Raw genomic sequence first — 27,286 nt, 5'->3', positions numbered from 1 at the left:
ACAACATTTATTTTGTATGTACATTAATGGGGACTTCCATTTCTCCTGGAGGCCAGACTCGACTTTGAAATTCATGTTTGATAAATTCCCTGGCTTTCCGAGTAATTTAACTGTCTATAGGGCTGTTGATCCTCCGAGTGCATCATTGAACCTTGGGGACTTGTGCACCATTTCTGCATATCCAAGTTCAAATATATGCTCAAGATTGGTTTAAATTTTAAGTTGTTGATCTTATTTCTGATAGATTTGTTAGCTTATCCTCCATTTCATTTCTAAAACCTGCTCCTAATCCTCAAATATTCTCTTCTTAAACACATCTTTGCTAAATTCATTGATTGTGTTAGTAAAATGTATATTGAGCAGTTGTTCTGCAAGCACACTGAAACAGGAATACTGTTAGTGCCTTCGCTCCAAGACCAAAAGAAGTTTGATAACCTGGCTGTCAATTATCACCAGTCTTCTCATTTGTTCTTACTTTTAGGTTGACCATCAGTTTTCAAGTCTCTTACAGTATTTACAAAAATTTTTCACCGATTTTAAGAGATTTTGACCAATTTTCATGCTATTGTTTATGCAATATAAAATGCAAGCCAAGTCTATTAAATTTTGTTTTGTTATGTTTCTTTTTAGAATTCTTGACATTTTGTTGACATTACAAATGTTATGTTTGCGAAGGAAAGTTTCTAATCCATTGTCACTGATAAAAGTATATAACTGATTTTTTTTTATCTCCAGTCCATTTTTTAAAGGAAATTTCTAGCATTAAGAACAAGTTAATCCTACAAACACTAATTTAAAGCATTTGCCATGTTTATAAACTACCTTCTCCTAGGCATGTCAAGAGTCCCAAAGCACTGGAATACATATATATTTTTTGAAGTCGTGAGCTTCTCCATCACCTTGTGCTATGATCACACCTAGTGGATGAGGAAGCAGGCTCTGCTGGTTCGTGGCTGCTGTGATGAAGACAGAGCCGGTTCTAGAGCCCCGATGTGCCGCTTCCCAGCTCACGACTCTGTCCAATGATGTTGTTTTTCCCCCAAAGTGGATTTGCTTTCATCTTCCTGAAAGCGGCACTTTTCAGTAAGACCCATTTTAGTCCACATCACAGAACACCATCTGCATTTCTTTCCTTCCTGTGTTCCTGACCTGTGGGGTTGACCCATCCAGGGGAAGCTCACATGCCCCAGACCCATCCTCTGCTTCTTTGCAGCTCATTTCTTCTCGTAATTCAGTCCAGAATTCTGAGGCCTTTCTACTTCCTTATTATTTTCTTCTCCATGAGGAAATTAGTCTAAAGGAAAAAAAAAAAAAAAAAAAAGTCCTTCTGTGTGGCCTGTTCAGCAAGACTTAGGAACTTCCTCTCCTTAGTTTTCAGGCCCAACCGGACCCGTGGTGCCAGAATTCAAATTTACAGTCTCTGGGGCAACATTTTAATAGAGTTTTTGCTGGTGTTAGAGCTTAACTCTGGTGTTATATTCATACTCTACCATGGAGGTTTAACCACCCAATTTTATTAGCAGCAAAATAAAAGTATCAGGAAAATGAAATCTCGGTGTTTGTGCCATGGGAGGGAACAGCCTTGCCCCCTTCTCCCAGTGGTAATTTATATCTTCTTGGATCATGGTGCACGTAAACTTGGCGAGCAGTAAAAAAAAGAAGCCATTTGAGAACATTTCTGACTTAAACGAATTATGTGTAGGAAAAGAATATCCAGCCCATATTATCTTTGCCTTTTAAGGAAATAAAGCTTTGATAGCAGGAGTATTTGATACAGTTATGCACCCTGGACAAAGATTACTTTGGAGGCTGAATTAATAGATGGGAACATGGAAATTAGAATAATGAATCTATCTCATTTCAATTTTTTTTTTTTTCAAATTGTTTCTAGTCTAAGCTTTCTGGACCCTTAGAGAAGTTTTGGGTCCTGCACTTGCTCTGCTGTCTCAGTGCTGCTTTGTGCTACCACAGCCCCTTCTGCTTTATGGACCACATGTCAACCAAGTCTAGAGAAAAAGATGGTGATGTCACTGGACTGTTTACATTTTCATGTTGTTGGATTCAAACTGGGAAAAGGAAACTGCGGCTGTGGCTCTGAAGAGGAGTTAAGTATGATTAGTGCAATGGCTGAAGACTGGCCAGGGCATAATTGCTCATTTTAAACAGAGAGCCCTGGACTCCAACTTGGGAGGCCTTAGCTGGCTCTGCCACTGGCTTTCCTAAGTCACTTCAAGCTTTGGTAACAGTTTTTTTGTACATGATGTGTGGATGATCCCCGTGCCCTAGTTGTGTGGGGGAGTACCTGATGAGATAATCACAGGGAACGTGCTTGAAAAAAGATGAAATGTCCTACAGTGCTTGGCCTCTGAAAAGGGAATGTCACTGGGCATTTTTAAATTGTTCTCGGGGCTTCCTCCCCTGGGTTGAAAAGGGGTTGGAGGAACTAACATTTGCCTTTACTAGGGATGCCAGATAGAACAGCAGACATTCAGCTGAATTTGCCTATCAGATGAACAATGAATAATTTTAGCATAAGTATATCCCACCTGTTGCATGGGATGTACTTATACTAAACATTACTTGTTGTTCTTGTGAGATTCAGATTTAACTGGGCATTCTATATTTTTGTGGCTCTATCTGGCAAACCTAGCTTTCTTGCCTTTGGTCTAGAAGGGATCACCTTCTTTCTTTCCATGTCCTACCAAGACCCAAGATCTCAGCCCCTGGCTGTGGCTATGAGCTTAGCCATGGGCTGCGGGTGGCACTTAAGAGTCAGATGTTCAGCTCTAGATATTGATCCACATTTGCACACCATTTTTTACTTGGGTGCCTGGGCAAGTCACTTAACCTTGCCACGCCTCAGTGTTCACAGCTCTAAAACAAACATCAGAACTCACCCTATAAAGCTGTTCTGAGGGTACAACAAGCTGATGTGCATTTTTGGAAAGCTTTAAGGCACCAGGAACAGTAGTGTTTCCATGCACTTTGCTCTGGGAAGCACAGTCTTATACTTACATACTTGATCTCTGTGCCATGAAGGGATGGCTAGTGGCAGCAATACAACAGCTTGAACATGTTTTCCAACAAAAAAAATCGACACGTTCTACTTCCCCCTAATTTAAGATTTCAATGTCTTTCATTGGCTTCATGTGTTTTTTCAGTAAATATTGTAAACATGGCTTTGTCTATTGCTTGCAGGAGCTGTGTTTCTAGTTCAAGTTTCAGAGCAGTCCCTGCATGCCTGACCCTTCAAGGAGCACCCACTTTGTGGCCCTGACACTTAGAAAACCCAGTCAGAGGCCGGGTGCAGTGGCTCACACCTGTAATCTCAGCACTTTGGGAGGCTGAGATGGGCAGATCACGAGGTCAGGGGTTCGAGACCAGCCTGGCCAACAAGGTGAAACCCCGTCTCTAATAAAAATACAAAAATTAGCCAGGCGTGGTGGTGCACGCCTGTAATCCCAGCTACTTGGGAGGCTAAGGCAGGAGAATCACTTGAACCTGGGAGGCAGAGGTTGCAGTGAGCCAAGGTTGCATCACTGCACTCCAGCCTGGGCCACAGAGGGAGACTCTGTCAAAAAAAAAAAAAAAAAAAAAAAAAGAAAAAAAAAGAAAAAGAAAAGCCAGCCTGAGTTCTCTGTCCCCCGCTGTCCCAGCGTCTTCTTCCTCCACATAAGAACTGAAGTGTGCCACGGTTGCTGGGAGAAGATGGCAGCAGGGAACCCAGGGATGAGGAGAGAAAACTCTGGCCGCGCATCCCCGCCCCCAACAAACTCAGGAAGGCTGGTGGGGTCAGAAGCCTGTCAGGCAAGATGATAGCAGGCGAGAGGAGGGTGGGAGTGGACTGACATCACAGCTGGGGTGGCCTCTTGCTGGAGGCGAGGATGCACGACAAAAGCTGCTGTGGGGCAGCTGAGGGCTGCTGGGGCTCCCTACCTATGGGTTCTGCACGGTGGGGAGGGAGGCATCCATGTCCTCTGCCCTTTGCCCTCTGCCCTCTCTCATCACCATGCAGATCCCCCGTGGCCTGACATAGCTGTTGTCTTTCCCTGGCTGCTGCTTCACGGAGCCAAGTTAACTTTTGCAATTCCTTTCTTCTCCTCTTGTCGAAGGCTCGTGTTTTCTCAGCCATTCTGGGCACTTCCCTTTCATTTCCTGGGAAAGAAAAGCTCAATCTGTCTTCTCCCGACGGCAGTAATCCTCTCTGTCGAGTTGTGAGTTGTTCACATCCATCCCACCAGATCCATCTGGTCCAGGCACCTTGTTGACTTTCTTATTGGCTCTTTCTCTCGGCTGCGTTTGGCCTTCTGATGCTTTTGAGATTCCTTCTGCTCTGGTGGAGCCATTTGTAAGGCTTCCCCTGGGTCCTCTGAAGCGTCTGCTGTTTTTCTCCTTCTCTGTTCCTCTTCCTATGCTCTCTGTGTTTTCTATTGTTCCGGCAGGCTTTCATTGGTAGCATATGATTTTTCATTTTTTTCTTTGTATTTGCTTAATTTTGCTTTATCCTTACAAAGGGTGGAATTTTACTGTTCCCCACCCCCTGTGATTGATGGAAAAGAATATCATACCAATTGATTGAGATAAAAAATTAGTGCCTCGCCATAGAGAAGCCAAATTAGCCATCAGAAGTAGGTGCACAGAGTATTTTAAGAGTTTTTTTGATTAATTCTCATGATGTGAGGCCTTTTGACACAAAGTTTTATGTGCTGCGATGTGGGAGGAGGAAGAAGTGGTAACGGGTTATTACAGGTTTTACTTTTACCTCTAGTTGATTTATTGGCCGACTCTTGTGGTATGAAATGAGGGCACTGCAGATGTGAGGGTGTCTCCTTTTGGAGAGAACAATTCCTGTGTGTGCGCGTGACCGTGTGTTTTCTAGAACGCAGGCTCAGGATATCAGGGACTAAGCCAAAAAGACTCAGAGTAGAATTTTAGTGAAAATGCCTACCGTTATGGAAACAAAACAGCAAAAAGAGGCCCTTCTAACTCAGATAGATATCACTCAGCACCTAAGAGTGACAGCTAATCAATTCTTTTATCACCCTCCTAGAAGGAGAAAATCCTAATTTAACAGAGTGCTGATAGAAAATAATTATTAACTAGAAACATTTTTGACAGTGACTCATTTGTTCTTATTTTAAATATACAGAAACATATCTTATTTCTTAAAACCTGTTGTCAGCTTCATGGTTTCCTTATTGCAACATTTAGGAATTAGTTTTATTACAAGCTACAATTTAACCCAAATCATTACAGCAGCAACCCTTTCCTTTCTGCCATCTGAAAGCACTGCTCCAAAACACATCAACCTTGGTTAGACATGTTGAAGATATCCTTGGCCATACTCTTGAATTCATATTTTAAAAATAAGGACTTCGTGCTTTGAATACTTTTGTTGATGGAAAGCAATTTTACATATGTGAGTTTGCATAGATATATTGAATTCATAGTTCCACTCAATAGAGAAGAAGTACCATATGGTATAAGCACTCTACTTTGATCTCAAAGAATCTGCAAAAACCCCATTTTTTTTCAGTTAGTGGAAATACGTTTCACTGTCTTACTTTTTATATATATTTATATATTTACTTATTGAGGTTAATTGACAAATGCTTTGTATGAAATATAGCTACAAATTGTAATTGAGAGCAAAAGGTATATTAATATTTCTAGGTAATCTCAGTGACAAATCTCTACTAATGTTTCTGACTGTGGTTATTTTTGTTGGTTATTAAAAAGTGGGGTTCTTCTTTTTCGTTTTCCCCGTGTGATGGAAGCCTTGGCAAACAGACATACATTGCATTTTCACTAATCTGTTCATCGAGTTTGAAGCTAGAAGTGTATTAAACGAATTGTCCACTTCTTCGGATTTTAATTGCTATGATAGCTTTTTATCTCTTCTTCTTTCAGGTGAAAAACAATTCCTAGATCCAAAAGGTGCCCTATGTATTGCGACCTGGTCTTTGTCCCCTCTCCCCGCCACCCCCTATTTCAGGAGTGGGAGGGGACAGACAGCAGTGCTGTTTGCCACAAGATGGCGCTCTGTAGATAACGTTTTCTGGGTTTTGCCAAATAAGAATGCAATTCTCCTGGACAACTGGGATGGCATGAAGTAGCCCACTATTCCCCAAGTCTTTCTTATGGATGGCCTCTGTCTGGGGCTCCTGGTTGTACTGGTGGATGTTCCCAAACACGAATGCATCCAGAAGACATCCTGGGTGGATCTAAAGCTTTAACGACGCCGCAGGTGCAGCTGCTTTACATGGTTTGATAAACATTTTCATCTTGAAACCTTGCTGCCTCTGGAAAATGTAATCAGTGGCAGGCAGAAATGAGCTTCTTCTAACGACTGATTTATCCGTGTTCTTGGTTGAATACTTGAGAGCAAGAACGATGTTCCTTCCAACAAGTTTTGCTGGGAATGACATACTTGGAGTCCAAAGAGGAGGTGGCTCGATGAGCTTGGATGTTGGTCATTCGATCGTCCCCTGCTCTTCCTTCCACAGCCGTCTGCGGTCCACGCAGCATCCCATGCCGGAGCATCCCCCGCACCCCCATAGCTGAGGCAAAGGAGTGGTCAGGTGCCAGGTCCAGGCACGCGTTGCCTAGCAACACGCTGGGGCTTGGAGAAGCTGACATCACCTTGGAAGAGAGCAGCTTCACGCCCACCAACGAGGGGAGTAAATTCGTTAACAAGGCTAGGAGCAGGCAGGTGGCCTGGTGCTGTGCTTCTGGATGGGGCCTCTCGGAGCTGGAGAGAGAAGCCTCACTCCTCATCCCTCTTTATGAGGGCAGCAGAGGGGGAAGCCTTCCACAGTGCCTTGTTGCTATCCCTCAGGGGTAAATTTTTAGCTGCAGAATTTATGAGTTGCACATTTATTTGATTTGGCTTTTGGTTAATTTTTTTTCTCCTCTTGTCAACCTGACAATATGAGGGCAGACGGATGCAGTCCCTGTAGAAGAGGCAGTAAACGGTGCTCTTGGAGGCACTTTATAGAGGCCTTCTAGACTGCGCTCCCTTGGCCCTCCCCTCCCCGTCCCTCTCCTTCCTTCCTCCTCCTCGCACGGCCAGTTCAGCAAGGCTCACGCAACCAGAACACTCCACTCTAAATAAATAAATCCTGAAATAAATATGGGTGTGAGTCTCATTAACATTACCTGTCAAATCCCTAAGCACAGAACCCCCAAATGGCCCCCTGGGTCTTCCAGTAATTTCTGGAAAGCACATAAAAAAAGGCGATCAGTGGATATATTTGTGGAAGTCATTAGCAGGGCGGGGGAAGATATGCTTATAAGTCAATAATTCTTTTTGACACGACCTTAGCACTGGTTGTGTGGCGACTCCCCTTAATGGAAGGAAAAGACATATGGCCTGAGTTTTATGACAGATGTCAGGAATCCTGAAAGGTGGCACAGGGAAGATCTTGGTTATTTTTTTTTCCCTTTTAACTGACATGGATGTATGGGACATTTTGTCAACCTAATGACTGTTTCCTTTGGTTCTTCTGATCATGCAGTGGCAGGAGAACATAGTGACCCACTTTTCAAAGGATGGTAAATATTGAAGGCAAAATTTGTGTTAGAAAAGGTCCGGAGAACAGAGACTCAATCTGAAATCTTAAAAATTGTATAGTGTTGGATTTATTCCACGTTACCTCTGCAGCGTGTTAATCTTTAATTGGGGTTTCCAAGTCAGTAAGGGAAGATTCACATTTAACTCTCAAATAAAATTCCTGTGGCTCATATGCTGTTTATTTGGGAGAGTGTTGAGTTAGTGGTTCATCCCAAAGAGCATTTTCTGCTGTTTTGCATTTTGGAGTTCATAAGCGTGACCCTCAGCATGCCCTCACAAAGATGTTAGTCATTGAACCTAAGAAGGAATGAGTTGCCTAAGTGCCCTGCTGGCCTGCGACGGGGCCCTTTGTTATTTCTTTGAAGGAGAGCTATCAGGTGATACTTGGCAGAATTGTATCTCCAAGAGAGCTGATTACAAAGCCATGAGTGGACAAGTTTAGAAAGTGGTCGCGATTTGGAGAACATGTTCCCAAGGCAGAGCTACTGAATCTGATTTGGGAGGAAAGAAGGTATGAGATACAATGCAGCACTTTGTAATCATTTATTAGCCTTGGAAAGGCCCCTGAAGGTGCTTGAATTATAATAGAAAACAGCGGTTATAAATCAGGCCATCAGCGCGTAGGGCCAGATCTCTGGCAGCACCCTGCCCTCACTTAGCTAAGAGCTGCCGCTTTCCAACCGTTGCCTTGGTTTGTAAGAAAAAGGGGAACTTAGCTGACATCAAGTGCACTTGATTTTCCTTATTCTTTCTTTTTTTGTTTAAGCACTGAAGCAGTACCAGTAGCTTTCCGGGCTGCACTGTCAAAATGACTGTGGCCAATATTTTATCAAAAACAGAGTCTTGAGTACTTCTGAGTATTTGGCTGATTGATGCTTCCACTGACTTTGCTGACCAAGTTTGAAAACAATTTTATTTAACATATCTATCTGAGCCTTGTCCTTTCTCCCACCGCCAACTCCCTCCTCCATGTTCTCACTCTGCTCCTTTTTTTTTTTTTTTTTTTTTTTTTTTTTTTTTTTTTTTTTTTTTTTTGGAGACAGAGTCTCTCTGTTGCTCAGCCTGGAGTGCAGTGGCACAATCTCAACTCACTGCAACCTCTGCCTCCTAGGTTCAAGCGATTCTCCAGCCTCAGCCTCCTGAGTAGCTGGGACTATGGGTGCATGCCACCGCGCCTGGTTAATTTTTGTATTTTTAGTAGAGGTGGGGTTTCAACACGTTGGCCAGGCTGGTCTTGAACTCCTGACCTCAAGTGATCCACACGCCTCGGCCTCCCAAAGTGCTAGGACTACAGGCGTGAGTCACTGTGCCCCATTCCCTTCTTTCTAAAGGCCGACTCTCTTCATTGTTTCTATTCTTGTCATCCCCCAACTTCTGGAGTACTGGGGGGAACACAACATTGACTTGCAGTTTTGGAACCCCGGGTGGGAGCAGTCGGGGAGGCGGCAGTGAAGAGAATTTTGCTTCATGAGGTGGTGGAGGGTTAATTCAGTCGCCCTCCCTGCTTCAGATCCCATCCTGGACCAGCAGTTCTTTGCCACGGTTGGCTGGGCTAAGTCAGACCTCCCTTTCTCATTCCAGTGGCGAGCATGATGGAATAGAAATGCATTCCCCTTGATCTGGAATCCCTTCCAAGTCTTTCAGGGTGTGTTGGAGTTCTCACAATGACCTTCTCTCAGGTTTCTGGGTACGATGGGAATATGTTCTTTTCAATGCACAGAGACAGTCCATCAGCATCCTGACCAAGAGGCTTCTATTTTAAAAATCCAGGTTAACTGGGCCATTTGGAGGGAAGCATTTCAGCTGAAGCTATGCACTTCTACGTGCAATTTTGTACATGTAGCTGCAAGTCCAAAGAAAAGTCAAAATTGGGAAATGTCACTTCAAGGTTTGTTTTCTTATTTTGTTAGGGTTTCTATTTCTAGCAAGTTTTATTTGGCTATTTACTTTGCTTATATTAACACAATTCAGTTTGATGTTTTTCATAAAGAACAACTCTTGTTTCCTTTAAGTAAGTGAATTATTTAATTATTGAATGGAATTTTTCAATGAAAAACTTCCTGTAAGAAATAGCAATATATTTAAGTCAATCTATGCAATTTCTCTTCTGTGATTAGAAACAATTTTTGGTCTCCGCAGTGTGGACTATTTTTTTTTTCCCAGCTGCCAAGCTGATGCATACGTTTAGCCATCATATACATTTTCAGTGAAGAGTGGTTTAAACGACCTGCTTTGTTCACTGCTTAATTATGTTATTTTACTGTCCTGAAAACCTGACACAAGGCAAATTTACATTACTGTGCTCCTAATTAGCCAATAATCCTTGAGGATTTGAATGATACATACCCAAAGTCATTTCCTTCTCCACTAAATATGAATTTCCTTACGTCAGTTTAAGAAGACAGTGCAATGACAGAAGGCATCTCGGTGATGACAGCCCTCAACATGCCTGTCTCCTGAGTCACACTGTGTTAAAAGCCACATAATGATTTCAGCAGTATCATAAAGCACATCATTGCCCTGAAAAAGCCTAGCTCTCAATCCAATCCTTGTGCATCTCTGTACACATGACAGACATCTCCCCCGTTCAAGAGACCCTCTTCCTCACTTGCTACTTGCTACCAGTTGCTGTCCCTATGGCTTCCTTCCCTACCTTATTTTGTCTGGGCCTCCCTTCTGTTGCACATGGCCATGTGCGTCAGGGAAGTCGCTACATCTTCTGCCCCAAGTCCAGGTCGGGACTGGTCTAAATCAGAGTTTCTCATACTCTCTGGACCATCATCCAGATACAAGAAATTCATCTTACATTGCAGCTCAGCACACCCATAAGTAGGTGGATATGTGTATATTCATATTTATATTTACATCTGGGCTCATATTTCACTTTCAAAATGGGAGTTGGGACCTACTCCATAGATGTCATGGATTTCAGTTGGCAGGGCATGTCTAAGCCGATTACTACTGCTCCAGTCTCCTAGCTAGGGATGGTTTTAGGCAAGAGCACATCATACGATTCTGGCCAGTAAGAAGCCAAGTGGCCCCTTGAGGGGTTTGAATTGTTAGCAGAGACAAGGGAGGCACCTGTGCTTTTTGGGTTGGGTGTCCTGCTGGCCGCACAGGATGACTGAGATGGGCTGCAAAAGGCGCTGATCTGCGGATAGCAGATGACACCTTGGATCTTTGGTTATGTTGCTGAACTAGTCAGTATGCTGCCAAGCTATTTCAGGAAATCTTGTTGTGAGATAAATTTCACTGTTGCATAAGCCAGTTCAATTGGAGATTTCTGTCACTTGTAGTCAAAAGCTTCTTCATACATTTCAGTGTCTAGGAATCACATCGTCTGAGCTGGGGTTTGTGGTACCTGATGTTAACAGACTAGGGTCATATCCCAATTAAAAGAAGATGAACTTAGAACCCTTTTTGTCATGTCAAGTCAACTGAACATTTGTGGCTTCAGTGGCTTCAGTGCCCCATGGGACTGGTTTGGGGACCTGATTCAGCAGAAACTGAAATTTGTGATTTGACCTCTGTGGTTTTGGCTATTTGTAGGTGACCTGGAAGGTTCATGGCATATAGTCATTTGTAATTCGCTGAGCCACATATTTCGATTTTGTATGCCATAAAATGGATTCTGTATGCTGTGAATACTGAAACGATGAGCCCAGATAACCCCCAGCAGGTTTATGATGTGATTGTGTGGGTCTCCTCTTGTCTATGAAGACAAGAGGAGACAAGAAAATGGCTCAAACTCGTTTTCTCATGATGAAGTGTTCGCTACCCCTCACTTCCACCTTACACACACCACAAGCTATTTGTTAATGCTGGAAATAAGGAGAAAGTAAATGGTGATTCATATCTGGGAAATTGAACTCTGGAGAAAGCGGAGAACAAAATACTGAGTGGTGGCCCCTACCCAGTACCAGAATGGGTCCCCTGGAAAATCAACGTGGTCGTGAGAAAAAGGGACCTATGAAACTGTGGGTGTGAGTGCTTCATCCAGTGCAGAAATTACTTGCTGATGCGGGCTAAGCATCAGTGGAAGTTTGGAGAGCATTCTACAATTGTGTGTAGGGTGCCAGTAAGCTTACTGGGCATGATATCATGATGTACCTCAATGCCCCTGGATGGGAGTTTGTGAGGGTCTCACGACATGCTCCCATGAATGTGAAGAGTCTTCTGAATCTACAGTGAGTGAATGCTCTGTGAGCCAGAGGATGGCAAAAGGCTCTGCTTTATAGGAGCTGGAAGTTGCTAATTGTTAGGCAATTGTGGTAATCCTTTTAATTTAGACAGTCTTGGATGATGTGCATTCACAGAGACTTGCGGTGGTCTCCTGCAACTCACCTTTGCTCGGGTCCAGTGTTTGGGTACCGTCAGTTTCCATGGAATTAATGAATTAAGCAACAACGTATTGGGTTGGTTTTGAAGAGTCACCCGAATCAGAGACAGAGGGGGGACACAGTGAATTCCTTTGGTGATGATCAGGTAGAAAGAAACTGAGGATGTGGACCCAGTACTTCAGCCAGGGCCCTGCTCAGTTGTCTGATCCATGCCCTCGACCCACAGCATCACTCACCTCAATGACCTAGCTTAGCTCACAGTCAGAGCTGGAGCCAGGGGCTGAGCATTGCTTATCACCACAGTCTCCACTGTGGGCTCAGGCAATGGTTAGAGCTAAGTCCACCTCCCTGGGGAAGGAAAGGGCTCCATCTGGGAAAGTCACCATGGGGGTGACACATGTGTTCGTGAGCTTACCTTTGTTTCAGGTGGGGACATTCAGGTATCCATTTCAGGGATGTGACAGGACAAGCAGAGAGGGGGCAGCTAGAGAGAGTACCATGTACAGGGGCAAAATTGCTGGGCACAGTGGCTCACACTTGTATTCCTAGCACTTTGGGAGGCTGAGGCAAGAGGATCACTTGAGCCCAGGAGTTCGAGACCAGCCTGTCTCTACAAGAAAATAAAAAATAAAAAATTAGCTGGGTGTGGTGGCTCATGCCTGTAGTCCCAGCCACTTGGGAGGCTGAGGCAGAAGGATCGCTTGAGTCCAGGAGTTCCAGGCTGCAGTGAGTTATGACTGCCCAAGGCACTCCAGTCTGGGTGACAGAGTAAGACCCTGTCTCTTAAAACAAACAAACAAACAAACAGAACATGGAAGATTCCAGAGAAGAATTTATATTGAGGCTTCAGGACCATGCTGCAGAGTGGTGAGTTGGGTTGAAAGTTGCTGCTCTGTGGTCTGCCAGAGACCAGAGATGTGGTTTTTACAACAAGTTTTCAATGCTTTAAAACTTGTGGTGACTTCAGTTTCAGATCTAGAATTTATCACTTGTTTATAACAGAGGTATGTAATAATTTGGTGCTGTCTTCGAGTTAATTAAAGTCAATTAGAAACTGGTTATTTGCTTTTGAATAGAAAAATTAGCAGTTGCTCTTGGTAAAGGTGAAGCTATTCCTTGAAGAGTCAAATCAGCTCTCCAAAGCACAGATTTTCCACTAAAAGTATCACGAGAAATTTTGTTTCTTGTGTGGCCCAAACACCAAGACCGTATGGCCGTAATATGTTTTTTATACTTTTTTGTGTCTTCCACCCCAAGACACTAACTTGTGGGAAGTGGTCACCTGCAGGAGTCTCTTTCATTAAAGCCCAGACACCAACAATTTGAGGTTTCTTGAACATTTTTTTCCTCTGATGTCTGTGTTTTGAAACTCCTGTGAAAACCCAGGGTACCCCTCTAGGTGTCACTTATGCCGTAAAATCATCTGCTCTGGGGAATCTTATTTCATTTATTCTTCTTTCAAAGCAGAATTGTCAGAATCCAGAATAGAAAACAGTTGAACATAAAGTGTTTTGCAAGTACTTCAGCCAAAACTTAGAAATGTGCATTAAAAAACAAATAAAAAACATGAGGGAGTGGTATTTTTGAAGTTTAAATCATCCTCTCCTACCGTTTGAACCTGTTGTCCTTTAAGCCTTAAAGGAAGTGATTCCCGCCAAGAGGCCTTCTCTCCAGGACTAAATTGTGAGCCTCTTTTGGACAGGAGAGACTTACGGAATTATTTTTGGACATTCACATGGATTCTAGAATATTCCATAGTGTTGGTTCTTAGTTATATATTACTTAAGGATGTTAACTTGATATTTGTAATACAAGCTCCTGGTCATTTTGTGATGGTGACAGGGCTCACTGAAATCCAGACATCTTGGGTTCTAAAGGTCATACCCCAAGTTCCATCCTCCTCACAGTTCTTAGCCCTCCAAAGTGACACTGTCATTAGCAACTTGAGTTTATTGCAGAGACAGCAACTTAATAGGATGAAACTTTAAAAATTAAAACTGGCAAAACAATTGTTATTGACTGAAATGGAAAGTGAGTTGTAATTTGGAACTAAATTATTTATAAACACGGCTGGTGTTGTATTGGAACTACAGAGATGGTAAAAATCTGCTTCTGAAACATCTTGCTAAGCATGAAGGTTTTCAGCGTCATTTGAAAATGCTCCAAGGAGCTCTTGTGATGGATACAAATGCTTCCTCACAGTCACCAGATAGCTGATGTGCAAAATAAGAGGAGATGAAGTCTGGGGGCAGAAGCCGGTGACGGTGATTCAGAAGAAATCTAAACTGTATGAGCACAACCTTTTATACAGAAATTCTAATTTTTCATTCAAAATTTAGGCAGGCGGCAGGCAAAATGTAATCACTTTTTAGCATGACTGTACTGTATAAGCATATTAGAAAAGCTCTGTGATGGTAATCGCATAGTGAACTTGAAACCACCCCTAATTAAACTGCCTGCATCCCCCAGCATTTTCCTGTAATGATGTCAAACCGTGTAGCAATTAGTTGCACCTCTATGAATGTAAACACTGTTTGCAAATCATATAAACTTAACCTGGTTTGCTTATTGAAAATCTCCTAAAAAGGAATTAATTAGCTTGTATGTTTTGGAATCACAATTTATGGGATCATTTTGGAATCTCTCACTGAAGTCAAATTAATTTTTTTCCCTGAGATTCATACAAATGGAATCTCTCTTGCAGGGGACTACAAGGAAAGACTGAGCACAATTTACTTCATCTTCATTTTATTTCTGCAACGACCGCTGAAGTGTGGAATTCTGGACAGGGGTTTACTGAGTTAACCCAGTTTTATGATATTTTTCTCAAGAGAAAGGTATATATCATCTGAAGGTTGCATCTTTCCTGTGTTTTTCACTTTCTCTAGGCAGCGTGGAGTGTTTCAAGCTCATTTGAATGTGAAGTTTGGGCACCGAAGCAATCTTTATGTAACCTGGCATCATCTTGGAAGACACCAGCCCCAGACTGCATGGCAACAGCCCGGGAGCAATTGTCGATTAGGAGAGAAGTGGCCAATTCCAAACAAAGACATTGAACAAACAAAACAGACATCCAAGTGTTTTAACTCAGTGATCGTTCCTCTGCCGACAGGGAGCACAAAAGAAAAGGGAGCCAAGTTTAAAATGTGGCATGCCTTTGTTGCAATTGTCTTGCTGAAACCTTGGATCCTAGAGGTGGATGGTTTACCTGAGCCATCAGCTACATAGCACATTTATGGTTATTGTATTTTACAGGTTGATAGATTTTTATATTCTGTCCAAGTCAGGATCTTACACCACCTGGTTTATTATTTAGTAATTTACAGTGCAGTCAGGCATGTTTGGCTTAATGTAGGATAAACTTATAAATCTATTGTTCCTCTAGTTGCTGGGGTTGGTGTGCAATGAACTACAGAGCTGGATGCGTACATACATTTCAGCTCTGCTTTTTTCTTTGATAGGGAAGCAGGCAATAGATAACACAGTGACAGTAGCATCCCAGGGGACAGCAGAATGTGAGAGCAACACCACGTCAGGTTAGTAGGTCATTATTGTATGAGCCGTGAACCATTAATGGACTACTACGCCCAGCTCAATCTGTGTCAGATTATGGCTCTTGGCAGGAGAATTGTTATCTAATAGCTAACTTTGCTTCCTCACTATCGTCTTATTAGTTCCTCTGATAAAAATGTGCACAGGTATATATTAATAGGGGGCCTCATTGGGAAAAGGCAAAATCTTAGCTGTTTTCCCCCAGATCTGGAGACAATGCCTCTATGCTGATTGTGCACGGGTGGTTCTTTCGGGGAATGGCATTCTTTCACAGGTATTTTTGGAGGTCTTCTAAAACATGCAGCCAAATACATGGTGTTAGTTGATGCAAAAGACTCCCCTATTAATATGTTTTGTTGAGGATGTGAACTGAAGATGTAGAATTAGTGGGAGTGAAAGGAGAGGGTAGGGGAGGGCTTGTCTTCTCTACCTCCACCTTAACTCTTCAAACGAGAACATGGATGTACTTTCACATTCCGGGGAAGAAAAGCCCACCTTACCTGAAATGATACCAAAACAACAAGGATCACGTGGCATTATATAATTTTTATTATGTGTAAAGTAGGCAAGACAAGCGCACTATTGATGTGTGGCTTCAGAAAAAAGCATGCGATTTTAGGAAGAGTGTAAGGAATTGCAGTTTTTTTGAGTTATAATAGTAAGAAGTTTATTGTGCATGTTTTGGGGTCTGTGGCAGAATATTTCTGCCACCTTTTCAAGACATAAAGGTCACTGTGCAGTGTGTGTCTTTCTTTCTAAGCCCCTCGGCCTCTTTTCTGCCATGATCATCCCCAAACAGAATCACCGAAATGAAGAATTCCAAAATATTTCCAGGAAGGATGAACATGCGGATGAATTTGGACTGCGATTATGGCCCCCAATCTTTGTGCTTGATTATGCAAATCGCTTTTGGAAATTTTCTTGGATGTCAAGAATGTGAAAGGATATTTTTAGCAAATGCTGGAGAAATTTTTTTCCATATAGATGGAAAGTACATGGGCAAAACTGACAGTTCAAAGAGGGAGACAGGAAGGACTCTGGGAACACAGCCTTTGTATGGATACAGACCCCGGCTAGATGCTGCAATTGCTCCTAAGGCCACGGCTGGAGTGTGCCAAGGAAGAGGAACCCAGGCCATCACATCTGGCTTGTCACCAAGTTGTCACCTCCAGCAGCACAGGCAGGAGAGGCTGCTGAAGGAGACCATGATGTTAGCCCGCTGAGAATCTGGAGGGCAGCGAGCACGCCTGCAAGGCCTGGTAAAATGAGCTTTTTGATACTGTTTGATAAAATGTCCTTGTTTGATAAAGCACCTATATAATGAAGGTAAGTACCAAATTAATACCCAAATCCATCCTAATCCAAATCCAATTACTCATTCCTGCGTGCATGTGTACATGTATGTGTATGTGTATTTCTATACAGAGGATTATGTTATCACCACCCCATCCCAACACACACAGACAATGGCCAGGACAGCCTGATCCATGTGAGCAGTGAGTGTGGGCTCTCTGCTCTTCTAATGACCTATGATCTGACCCCAAGGTCCCATCATGTACACTCCCTTCTGACTCAGCCATGGATCTGAGTTTAATAAAATGTACCATATAGTGCATTACTAAAGTATTAAGTGTAACTTTTATCCTGGACATCTTTTTCTCCCTTGTCTTTATTTTGATACTACCCAAACAAAAGTCTATGGATAAAATGCCTGAAATACTTTTCAGTAATGATACACTCCTTATTTGCCTTCTCAGATAAAACCAATCAAGTAATTATGGCTTATTATAAGAGATCAATATATATTCTAAATATTTCATTAAAAACATGATGATTGTATAAGAAGGCATGTTATCACTTTATAACTGCCATCTCTTTGGAAGCCTTCACCCATCTAATTATTGTATAAAGGGAATTTTTGAAGTAAAATGTTGATTTTAGGAAAGAAAGCTGATAAAGATTGGGGTATTTTAATCATAAATAAATTCTGACAGGCGATAAGACAGAACCACTACCCATTCAAGGAAATGGCTAAAATGTAAAAACTGACAGTACCAAGTGTTGACAAAGACATGGAGCAACTAGAGTGCTTACATATGGCTGGTAGAAGTGGCAAATGGCTCAGCCATATTGAAAAGTGTCTTGGGAATATCTTATCAAGTTAAATACAGAGCCCAGTAATCCTATTCTTACATATTTAACAAAGATAATGAAAATATAGGTTCATACAAATGACTGGTACACAGATGTTCACAGCATCATTATTTCTAATGGTCTCCAAATCTCACTAAAATAAAAACCAAAACTAACAACCAACAAAACTGAAAGCAGCCCAATATCCATCAAGAGGTGAGTGGATAAACAAATTCCTCCTACATCCAGGCCAGGAATGCTGTTCAGCAGTCAAAAGGAGGAAATCCTGATGCAGGCAGTAATGTGGATGGCTCACCACACCTTATAGGGAGTGACAGGGGCCAGACCCATAGGAAAGAGCACATGTTGCATAATCACCTATATGAGATCATTGACGTGAAATTCTAGGAAAGAAAACTGTCAGAAAACAGATAAGTGGCTGCCAGGAGTGGGGATGTGGGAGGGTGTGACTGCAAAAAGGCATTAGAGAACTTTTTGGGCTGCTATAAATGTAGTGGTAGTTACAGGACTGCATAAAATTGTCAAAAGTCATCCAACTAAACAATTAGAGTGGGCAGATTTTATTATATATAAATCGTATTTCCATAAAGCTGGCAAAAAGTAGATAAGACCAAATATTTAAAATCAAATTCCTCCTTTTTAAAGTTGACCTGAAAGCCAGAAACCATCCTGGGAAAGACTGATGTGGTGTCTGAACATATCCATGGCACCAAGACAAAGTGAGAAAACAAAGGAATGGCTAGAGGAGGTATTTTAAAACTGTGACTTGTTAATTGTCTTCATGTTTAAAGTATTCCTAATCAGTAGAAAATGAGCGACTAGGCTATCCACCTAGTGGAAAAAACATTTGATGAGAAAGTAACAATAATGGTAGCTAGCATCTGTTGAGCACCTACTATCTTTCTGACACTATTCAAAGTGCTTTATATTTTTAATTATGGTAAAACTGAAATAATTAAACATATTCCAAGTGTAAAATCTGATAAGCTTTGACAAGCATATGCCTGTGAATTCACCACCACAGTGGAGATAACAAATCCTCATGCCACTTTGCGATTCTTTCTCCTCCCTTTCCCTAGGTGCCACCAGCCCCAGGCAGCCACTGATCTGAGTTTTGTAACTACATATCCATTTACATCTGCTAGAATTTTACATAAGTGGAATAATACAGTACATATTCTTTTTTTTTGCTTAGTGTCTTTTACACAGCATAATTATTTTGAATTTCATTCATGTTGCATGTGTATCAGTAGTTCATTCCTTTTCTTTTAAAACTAATTGATTATTTTTTATTACTGAGTAGTAATTCATTGGATGTATCAATTTGTTTACCTATTCACCTGCATATGGAAATGGGTGGTTTCAAGATTTTGTATATTAATAATGAAACCGACTTAATAGTCCCATAGACCGCTTTTTAAAATAAACATAGAAATAGACCCTTCTGGTCTTAAAGCTTGAAACTTACATTTGTTTTATATGAGTTCCTTCCTCAGGAAACGACCCTAAGACCTCTCAAAAAAGTATCAAAGAACTGAAACTCACCAGATCATCACATCAGATGCTGGACCCCACCTTCATGGTGATTGCTCCCTTGCTCCTCCCTAGTTTCTGTTTTCCTACACATTGTTTCATTTCTTCCCTGCTATATAAACCCTGAGTTTTAGCTTGTCAGGGAGATGGATTTGAGACTGAGCTCCCATCTCCTTGGCTGCAACACTTGATTAAAGCCTTCTTCCCTGGCAATACCTGTTGTCTCAGCGATTGGCTTCTGTGCCAAGAGCAGCAGGGCCTAGACCAAACCCCTGGTGTTTCAGTAATAACAATAAAGTGCTGTGAACATTTATATGGACACATGCTTTTTTTTGGGTAAATATTTAGGAGTAGAATGGCTAGGTCATATGGTAGGTGTGTGTTTAATTTTTTAAAGAAACTGCCAAGCTGTTTTCCAATGTGCTTGTGACATTTTATATTCCTATCAGCAGTGTGTTATATTTCTAATTCCTTCAGAATCTAGCCTTGATGTGGTTAGTCTTTTTAATTTTAAACATTATAATATGCATGTAGTAGTAAGTTAGTGTGGTTTTAATTTGTATTTCTCTATGTGGATCATCTTTTCATGTGCTTATTCTTCAAAAGTATATCTTTGATTAAGTATCTCTTCAAATTTTGGCATAGTTTTAAGACTTGGATTGCTCCTTGTTATTGAATTTTAAGTTTCCATATATGTTCTGGAAATATCTGGATAAAACTTCTTATCAGCTATATGCCTTGCAAATAATTTCCTTCACGTCTATGGCTTGTCTTTTCATTCACTTAACATTGTCTTTAGCAGCACAAATGTTTTTAATTTTTATCAAGTCTATCTCATGAGTTTCTTTTTATGGTTCATACTTTTTGTATAGTATCTAGGAAATCTCTTCATGTCTCGAGGTCAGAAATATTATTGATGCTTTCTTCTAGGAGTTTTATGGTTTTAGTTTCCATACTTTTTAGGTCCTTTCTCCATTTCAAGTTAAGTTTATATATGGTGTAAGATTGGAGGTGGGGTTTCTTTGAGTGTGTGTGTGGTAGTGCAGGGAGAGGGGGCACAGATATCCCTCTTTCACTGAATTGCTTTTGCACATTTGTAAAAAAGTAGTTGCCATAAATGCATGGATCTGTTCTGTATTCCACTGCATTCATTGATCTACTTGTCAATTTAAGCCAATACTACACCATCTTGATGTAACTTTAAAATAACTCTTGGAATAGTTAGTCCTTCAACTTTGCTATTTTTCAAAGTTGCTTTGGCTATTCTAGGCCTTTTGCATTTTCATACAAATTTTAGCACTATCTTGTTTCTACAAAAAAAAAAAAAAAAACCAAAAAAAAAAAAAAAAAAACCAAACAAACCTGTGGGACTTTTGGTTGTATTTGTATTTAATCTAGAGATCAATTTGGAGACAATCAATAGCTTAAGAACATCAAGTCTTCTAACCCATAAGCACGCTATGTCTCTCCATTTATTAAGTCTTCCTTATTTATCTCAGCAATGTTTTTTAGTTTTCAGTGTAAGAATCTTGCACATCTTTTGTCAGATTTATCCCTAAATATTTTATATATTTTGATGCTATAGTAAATGATGCTTTTTTATTTTAAATTCTGGTTGTTTACTGCTACTATATATAAATACGATTGATTTTTGTCTTTTTGATTTTGCATCCTGCAACCTTGCAGAACTCACTTACTATGAGCAGTTTTCTGTAGAATCTATTGGATTTTCTACATAGATGATCATATAATCCATAACAAAAGATAGTTTTGCCTCTTCTTTTTTAATCTGAATGCCTTGTATTATTTTTTTTTTTTTCTTGCTTTGCTACCCTGGATAGAACCTCTAGAATAGGGATGTCCGATCTTTTGGCTTCCCTGGGCCACACTGAAACAAGAAGAATTGGCTTGGGCCACACATAAAATACACTAACATTCACAATAGTTGATGAGCTAAACAAATTACAAAAGAATCTCATAATGTTTTAAGAAAGTTTATGAATTTGTGTTGGGCCACATTCAGAGCTGTCCCAGGCTGCACGCAGCCTGTGGGCTGCAGGTTGGACAAGCTTGCTCTAGTACAAGATTGAATAGAAGTGCCAGTAGCAGACATCCTGTCTCATTACTGATGACAGGGAAATGAATTCAGTCTTTCATCACTAAGAATGACATTAGCTGTAGGCTTTTCATAGATGTGCTTGATCAGGTTTAGGAAGTTCTCTTTTGTTCCTACTTTGCTGACAACATCTATCAGTAATGGATGTTGGATTTTGTCAAATACTTTTTTGTGAGTTTCTTGATTGATCTTATCACTTTTCCTTTTAGTTGTTTATGTCATGAAACACATTGATTTTCAAATGTTAAGCCAACCTTGCATTCCTGGGATCAACTCAATTTTGTCATGTGGTATTATCCTTCCCATAAAAGTGCTTTATGTTTATTATTTTATTTAGTTTTATAACAATCTTATGTGGTATGGATACTGCTGTTATTCCTATCTCTTATATCAGGAAAATTGAGGCACAGATGGCTTCATCCCTTGACCATATCACATAACTAGTAAGAGCTTGGATAGATTTGAGGTGGTCATCTAACCCAAAGGTTGAACTCTTAACTTCCAGAGTAGAAATGCAAACTAGAATATCAATAACACAGTTTCACATGTTTGCATGGCAATGATTAAATGTAGTAACAATATTTAGTGCTGGTAAGGAAGTAGGTCAGATTAACTTATAAACTGAACTGCTGGTAGGAAGATAAATTAATACAAGCTTTCAGGGAGACATTAACAATATATCCCAGAATGTAAAATTTGTACTACAATATTTCAATGCATGTGCAAAGGTGTATATGCAGTGCTTCTTTATTGTAACATAGGATATTTGGAGCATGAATAAAATAAAATACTATGGAACTGTTAAAATAATGATTTTTCACCTGGGTATTTTTCCATTTTAATAAATACTATAAAGAAACAGTGTATATAGTGAGATCCCATTCCTATCAAACTAATCTCTATATTTACATTCAAACATAGAGTCAAGAGAGGGGCTTAGAAGGATCCCCTGAAGTGAGTTAAAAATAATAGTTATTTTTGTGCATTGTGGGGGTAGGAAGAAGAAAATGCAAGCCAGCCTAGAAAAGCAGGGTGTTGTGGCCCTGTGCTCTGGAGAGACTGTGCCCATCATGCAGCAGCTGTGCTGACCTCAGTTTCCAAAGGAAGGAGAGGTCACTGCCTCAAAGGGCACCAAGGCTCTTCCAGGTCTAAGAATAACCTAGGAGTTGCCATGGGGAATCTCTGGAATATTGTCATAGCTTAAGGGAATGGCCTGTTTAAAGTAAAAATTGTCTTGGAAAATCAGCACATATGCTTAATAAAATTATATGCTTTGCTTTTGTTGTGGTTGGACTGACCCTAGGCAAAACCTTAGGGCACTGAGGAATGATTCCTATGAGGACACCCCTCCCATGACAGTTCCATAACAGAGAGGTCCCTGGCTCCTGGTCACTCACTCTCTGTAGTGAGATGGGCCCCATTGTTCAACAGTATGTCTGGTACCAAGAGACAGTTTTTGCCTATACTCAGCCAAAATCTGTATCCCTCCATCTTTTATCCATTGATTTCAAGAAGGACTCATCTGACAAAGTAAACTCCACAACTGTCTGGAGATAGTTGTTCCAGTTCCTCTATTTTTTTTTTTTTTTTTTTTTAGGTTAAACCCTCTTTATTCTTCCTTTTCCTCTTTCCTCTGGTTGTCGAGCCCTTCAGTTGCCTGCATTTCCTCTTCTAGAGGAATCCTCCCTGTTTGTTGATGCTCAGAACTGAGCACAGAAGTCCAGATGGTGTTTGATCCATCCCCTCTCCTGGGATATGGAAACTATGATTCTGGTAATTGATGCGAACTTGGCCTTAGATTTCCTGCTGCCCCTCTACACAGTGAATTTGTATCGATTGTGGGTGCAAAGAAACTTTGCAGGCCTTTGTCTCGAGAGCTCATCAAGACCTTTCTCTCCTCCCTCCTAGATATTAAATGCAGTTTGGCTGTCCTTCCTGGTTATCTTGCTGTTTTGTTGTTTGTTTTCTGTTCCCACTTTCTGTGAGCTCTGTGCCTTCAGGCCAAGCCCTGATCAATTGCAGACACGTGAGAACCTCTGAGAGCACAGCCCTGGAGGCGTGCTTGAGACCCTCTCCAAATTAATGGTGAACTCTTGTTCTGTACACATGGGGATAATTATTCTGTCACCTGTGTGTTCAGATTATTTTGTCCTCAGCCAGGCCTCACTTCAACCATACCACAGAGCTTTCATGGCAGTATTTATCAAATATTTGCCCAAAGCAGGACCACTTCTGCCTGAAAAGCTCTCTGATCAACCAATCTACAGACACTTTCAAGTGAAGAAACATGGCCAGATAGAAGTGATTATTCTTTTTTTCAATGCCCAGAAAATCTGCATCTGCCTCTCCTCTTGATTTCATTTTTCTTGACCAGCTCTTGGGCTCAGAGCCTTCCGAGCCCCCCAACCCCCGATTCCCCTCACCCCTACCCCCACCATCTATCTTGTTAAATAAGGGGCAGTTGTTAACACTTAGGAGACGAGTACAAGTATTTGGTCTGCTCTGTAGACATTTCTAAATATTAGATTATTCTGATGACAAGGTATCTGAAATATTGACTGCTTTTTACTATTTAGCACAAGGGTCAGTCAACTTTTCCTGTAAAGGGCCAGAGAGTAAATATTTTAAGCTTTTTGGCCATATAGTTTCTGTCATAACTATTTAATTTTACTGTTGTAGCATGAAAGCAGGATGGTCGCGTTTCAATATAACTTTATTTATAATGGTAGGCAGAGGGCCAGATTTGGCACCCTGGCTATAGCTTGCCAACTCCATGTTTAGTTCATTGTTTCCTCTCATAGAGACATAATCCAAGCCTTAATTCCAAAGAAATACACAAGCAGTGTGGCACTGAGGGCATTGGGAAGCCCACTTGAATGGACATCATTGGCCCCACTGAGTAAAGTTCTTTCAAAGCAATTCTTGCAACTCTACACCTGTTCATAGCAGCAGAGAGCTCATTGTTTACCCTGATATCAATGTGAACTTTTCATCCATTTGTCGGGATTTCTCCCACTTCTATTTGAAATATGGAAAAACGTTTCCTTTTTTTCTGCAATAGCTTCATGTTTCCATGTAGCCCTTTGTTTTCATGTTGATATCCTTCCCTCATATGTATTTTATAACTGGTAAAGGTGGCCCAGTTATACAGTAGTAAAACCTGAACTCTTCTCCTGTTTATAGATAACTTCCTTTGAGGATCTTACACTCCCTTTCTTGTTGGAGCCATAAAATAATGTATCTGTAAAATGTTCACATGTGCTAAGAAGAAAGGAAGTTTTGGGAATGCCATATGGGTTTGATTTTCAGGTACTTTCATGAGATTGTTTCAGGGTCATTTGGCTTATGGAAAATAGGGTTAACACAATTTAATACTATGAAATTATTTTTCGCTAGTAAGCATCTTCTAAGTGACTAAATCTTTCAGGTAACTAATTTCTTAGCAGTATTTGCTATTGGAATTTCCCAATTTTTTAACCCAAATAGACTATAATTGACCCTTGAACAGCAAGGATTTGAACTGCTTGGGTCCACTTTCACAAGGATTTTTTCCATAAATCTCTCCTGTCACCCCATCCATGTCCTCCACCTCTTCTGCTTCTGTCACTCCTGAAACAGCAGGGCCCTCTCTTCCTCCTTCTACTTGACATGAAGATGATAAGAATGAAAACTTTTATGATGATCAGCTTCCACCTAATGAATAGAAAATATGTTTTCCCTTGCTTATGATTTCTTAATAACATTTTCTTTTCTCTAGCTTACTTTATTGTAAGAAAACAGTAAATAATATGCATACAAAATATGTTGTAATTGTGAATATTATTGGTATGGCTTCTGGTCAGCAGTAGGCTATTAGTAATTGAGTTTGGGGGGAGTAAAATTATATGCAGATTTCCAGCTGCCTCGGGGGTTGGTGCCTGATATGGTTTGTATCTGCGTTCCTGTCCAAATCTCATGTTGAAATGTGATCTCCAGTGTGGGAGGTGAGGCCTAGTAGGAGGTGTTTGGGTCATGCAGCTGGATCTCTCAGGGTTTGGTGCCATCATTGCAATAGTGAGTGAGTTCTCATGAGATCTGGTTGGTTAAGTGTGTAGCACCTTCCCCCCCACTCTCTCTCATGCTCCTGCTTTGTCATGTGACATTCCTGCCCCCACTTTGCCTTCTGCCATGAGTAGAAGCTTCCTGAGGCCTCACCAGAAGCCAAGCAGATGCTGGCACCATGCTTGTACAGCCTGCAGAACCTTTTTTCTTTATAAGTTACCCAGTCTCAGGTATTTCTTTTTTTTTTTTTTTTTTTTTTTTTGAGACGGAGTCTCGCTCTGTCGCCCAGGCTGGAGTGCAGTGGCCGGATCTCAGCTCACTGCAAGCTCCGCCTCCCGGGTTCACGCCATTCTCCTGCCTCAGTCTCCCGAGTAGCTGGGACTACAGGCGCCCGCCACCTCGCCCGGCTAGTTTTTTGTATTTTTTAGTAGAGATGGGGTTTCACCGTGTTAGCCAGGATGGTCTCGATCTCCTGACCTCGTGATCCGCCCGTCTCAGCCTCCCAAAGTGCTGGGATTACAGGCTTGAGCCACCGCGCCCGGCCCGTCTCAGGTATTTCTTTACAGCAATGCAATAATGGCCTAATACAGCATTGTTCAGGGGTCAACTGTAGTTTGCTTACATCTTCCAACAATGAGGCAGTGGATTTGCTGAAAAAATAAAAAGCTGAAACTCTCAACCAAGTGGAGTTTTCCAGCATAATTCCAGACACCCATGCTGGAACGTGCAGCCTGAGCACTGGTTTTTCACACATGCCTAGGCCTCTCTGGGCTTGCTTGGCCTCCTCCTAGTGTCTGTATGCACGCTGCTTTGCTTCTTCATGACTATATACATTTGCCACTAGATCAAGGGCAAATTTGAGGTCAGGGTTTGAGTCTTATTCTTATCATTTGTTTTCCATGTTGAGCTGAATGTGCTGCACACAGTAGGGCCTCAGTCAGTGGCCCTGTCATTGGCCAGTGCAGGAGGATGGTGGCTGTCAATGATGTGCCGTGATGATTTGCAGTGAGTCTGCAGAGCAGCCTGTGCATGATGGTCCACTCTCAGTACTTCACTTGGAAATCCCCAACCTAGAAGGGGGCAGAAACACCAGCACCACCTCTACAGACCTTCTCTAGCTGCCCCTCCTTCCTGGGAAGCTGTCATCAGAGCAGGTGCTTGGGGGATGAACACTTAGACTTTTAAATATATATATATTCCTTGTTTGTAGAAGACAGCAAAGAGGGGCATCTCTTCAGAATGTGACACTTGGCTAGTTCTGACCTTCATGAGAGGTGATCTTCTTTTGCCCAGCCTAAGTACACATACAGAGGATTTTGGAGATGTCATAGACAAATTCTCATTGCAGATCATTTCAGCTGGACTCTGAGGGCTAACATCTTTAAGGAAGCCCATGCTTAATGCTTTTGTAAAAAATCTCTTTCAAATAAACCACCACTCCCTTATATCACCTGTTTTATCATCTCTGACTCTTGAAGGTAGGATTTCATTAGAGCAGGTACAAATGCACTTGATAAAACCTCCCTCACTATCCCTACCCCCATAGGATTAATGGCAAAGACGATGAGACCATGGGTTTTTAGCTTTTTGGAATAAACTTCCTATCATCCCTGTTTCTAATGGGGTAGAATCGCTAGCATCACTTTATTTACCTTTCATCAAATGGCCATGAAGTAACCTTGCATCTAATCCCTAGCCCTGTAGGAATATAGACTGAGCTTGAAAGCTGCTGGCCTATGGGTCCATGGTGCAGCCATGTGGTCTTCTTGCTTAGAATTTGCCATCCCCACTGTAGGGGCTGAGTTCACGTTCACTGGATGAAAGTCAGGGTGAGCCAGGCTTTTCCTGAAACCCCAGTGCTCTCTATTCTTGAGTCCTTTCCTTCCTCTCCACCGTCCCCAGCTCCCTCTCTGGTTCCCCAGCTCCCTCTCTGGTGTGTGCATTGTTTTAGGTGTTTGCATTCTAAGAGACTTTTTG

The 27,286-nt window shown here is 41.5% G+C and overlaps 1 protein-coding gene across 1 annotated transcript in view; it reads right to left on the bottom strand.

The window, feature by feature from the left end:
* MGMT (O-6-methylguanine-DNA methyltransferase) overlaps positions 1–27,286 on the bottom strand; it is a 984,888-nt gene that overhangs the window by 418,153 nt on the left and 539,449 nt on the right. The window lies entirely within an intron of this gene.

This window comes from Macaca thibetana, chromosome 9 (genome assembly GCF_024542745.1).
Source record: "Macaca thibetana thibetana isolate TM-01 chromosome 9, ASM2454274v1, whole genome shotgun sequence".
In the NCBI taxonomy this organism is placed as follows: Eukaryota; Metazoa; Chordata; class Mammalia; order Primates; family Cercopithecidae; genus Macaca; species Macaca thibetana.
Note: the sequence above shows the minus strand (reverse complement) of the source record. Positions and strands in the feature narration are given on the sequence as shown.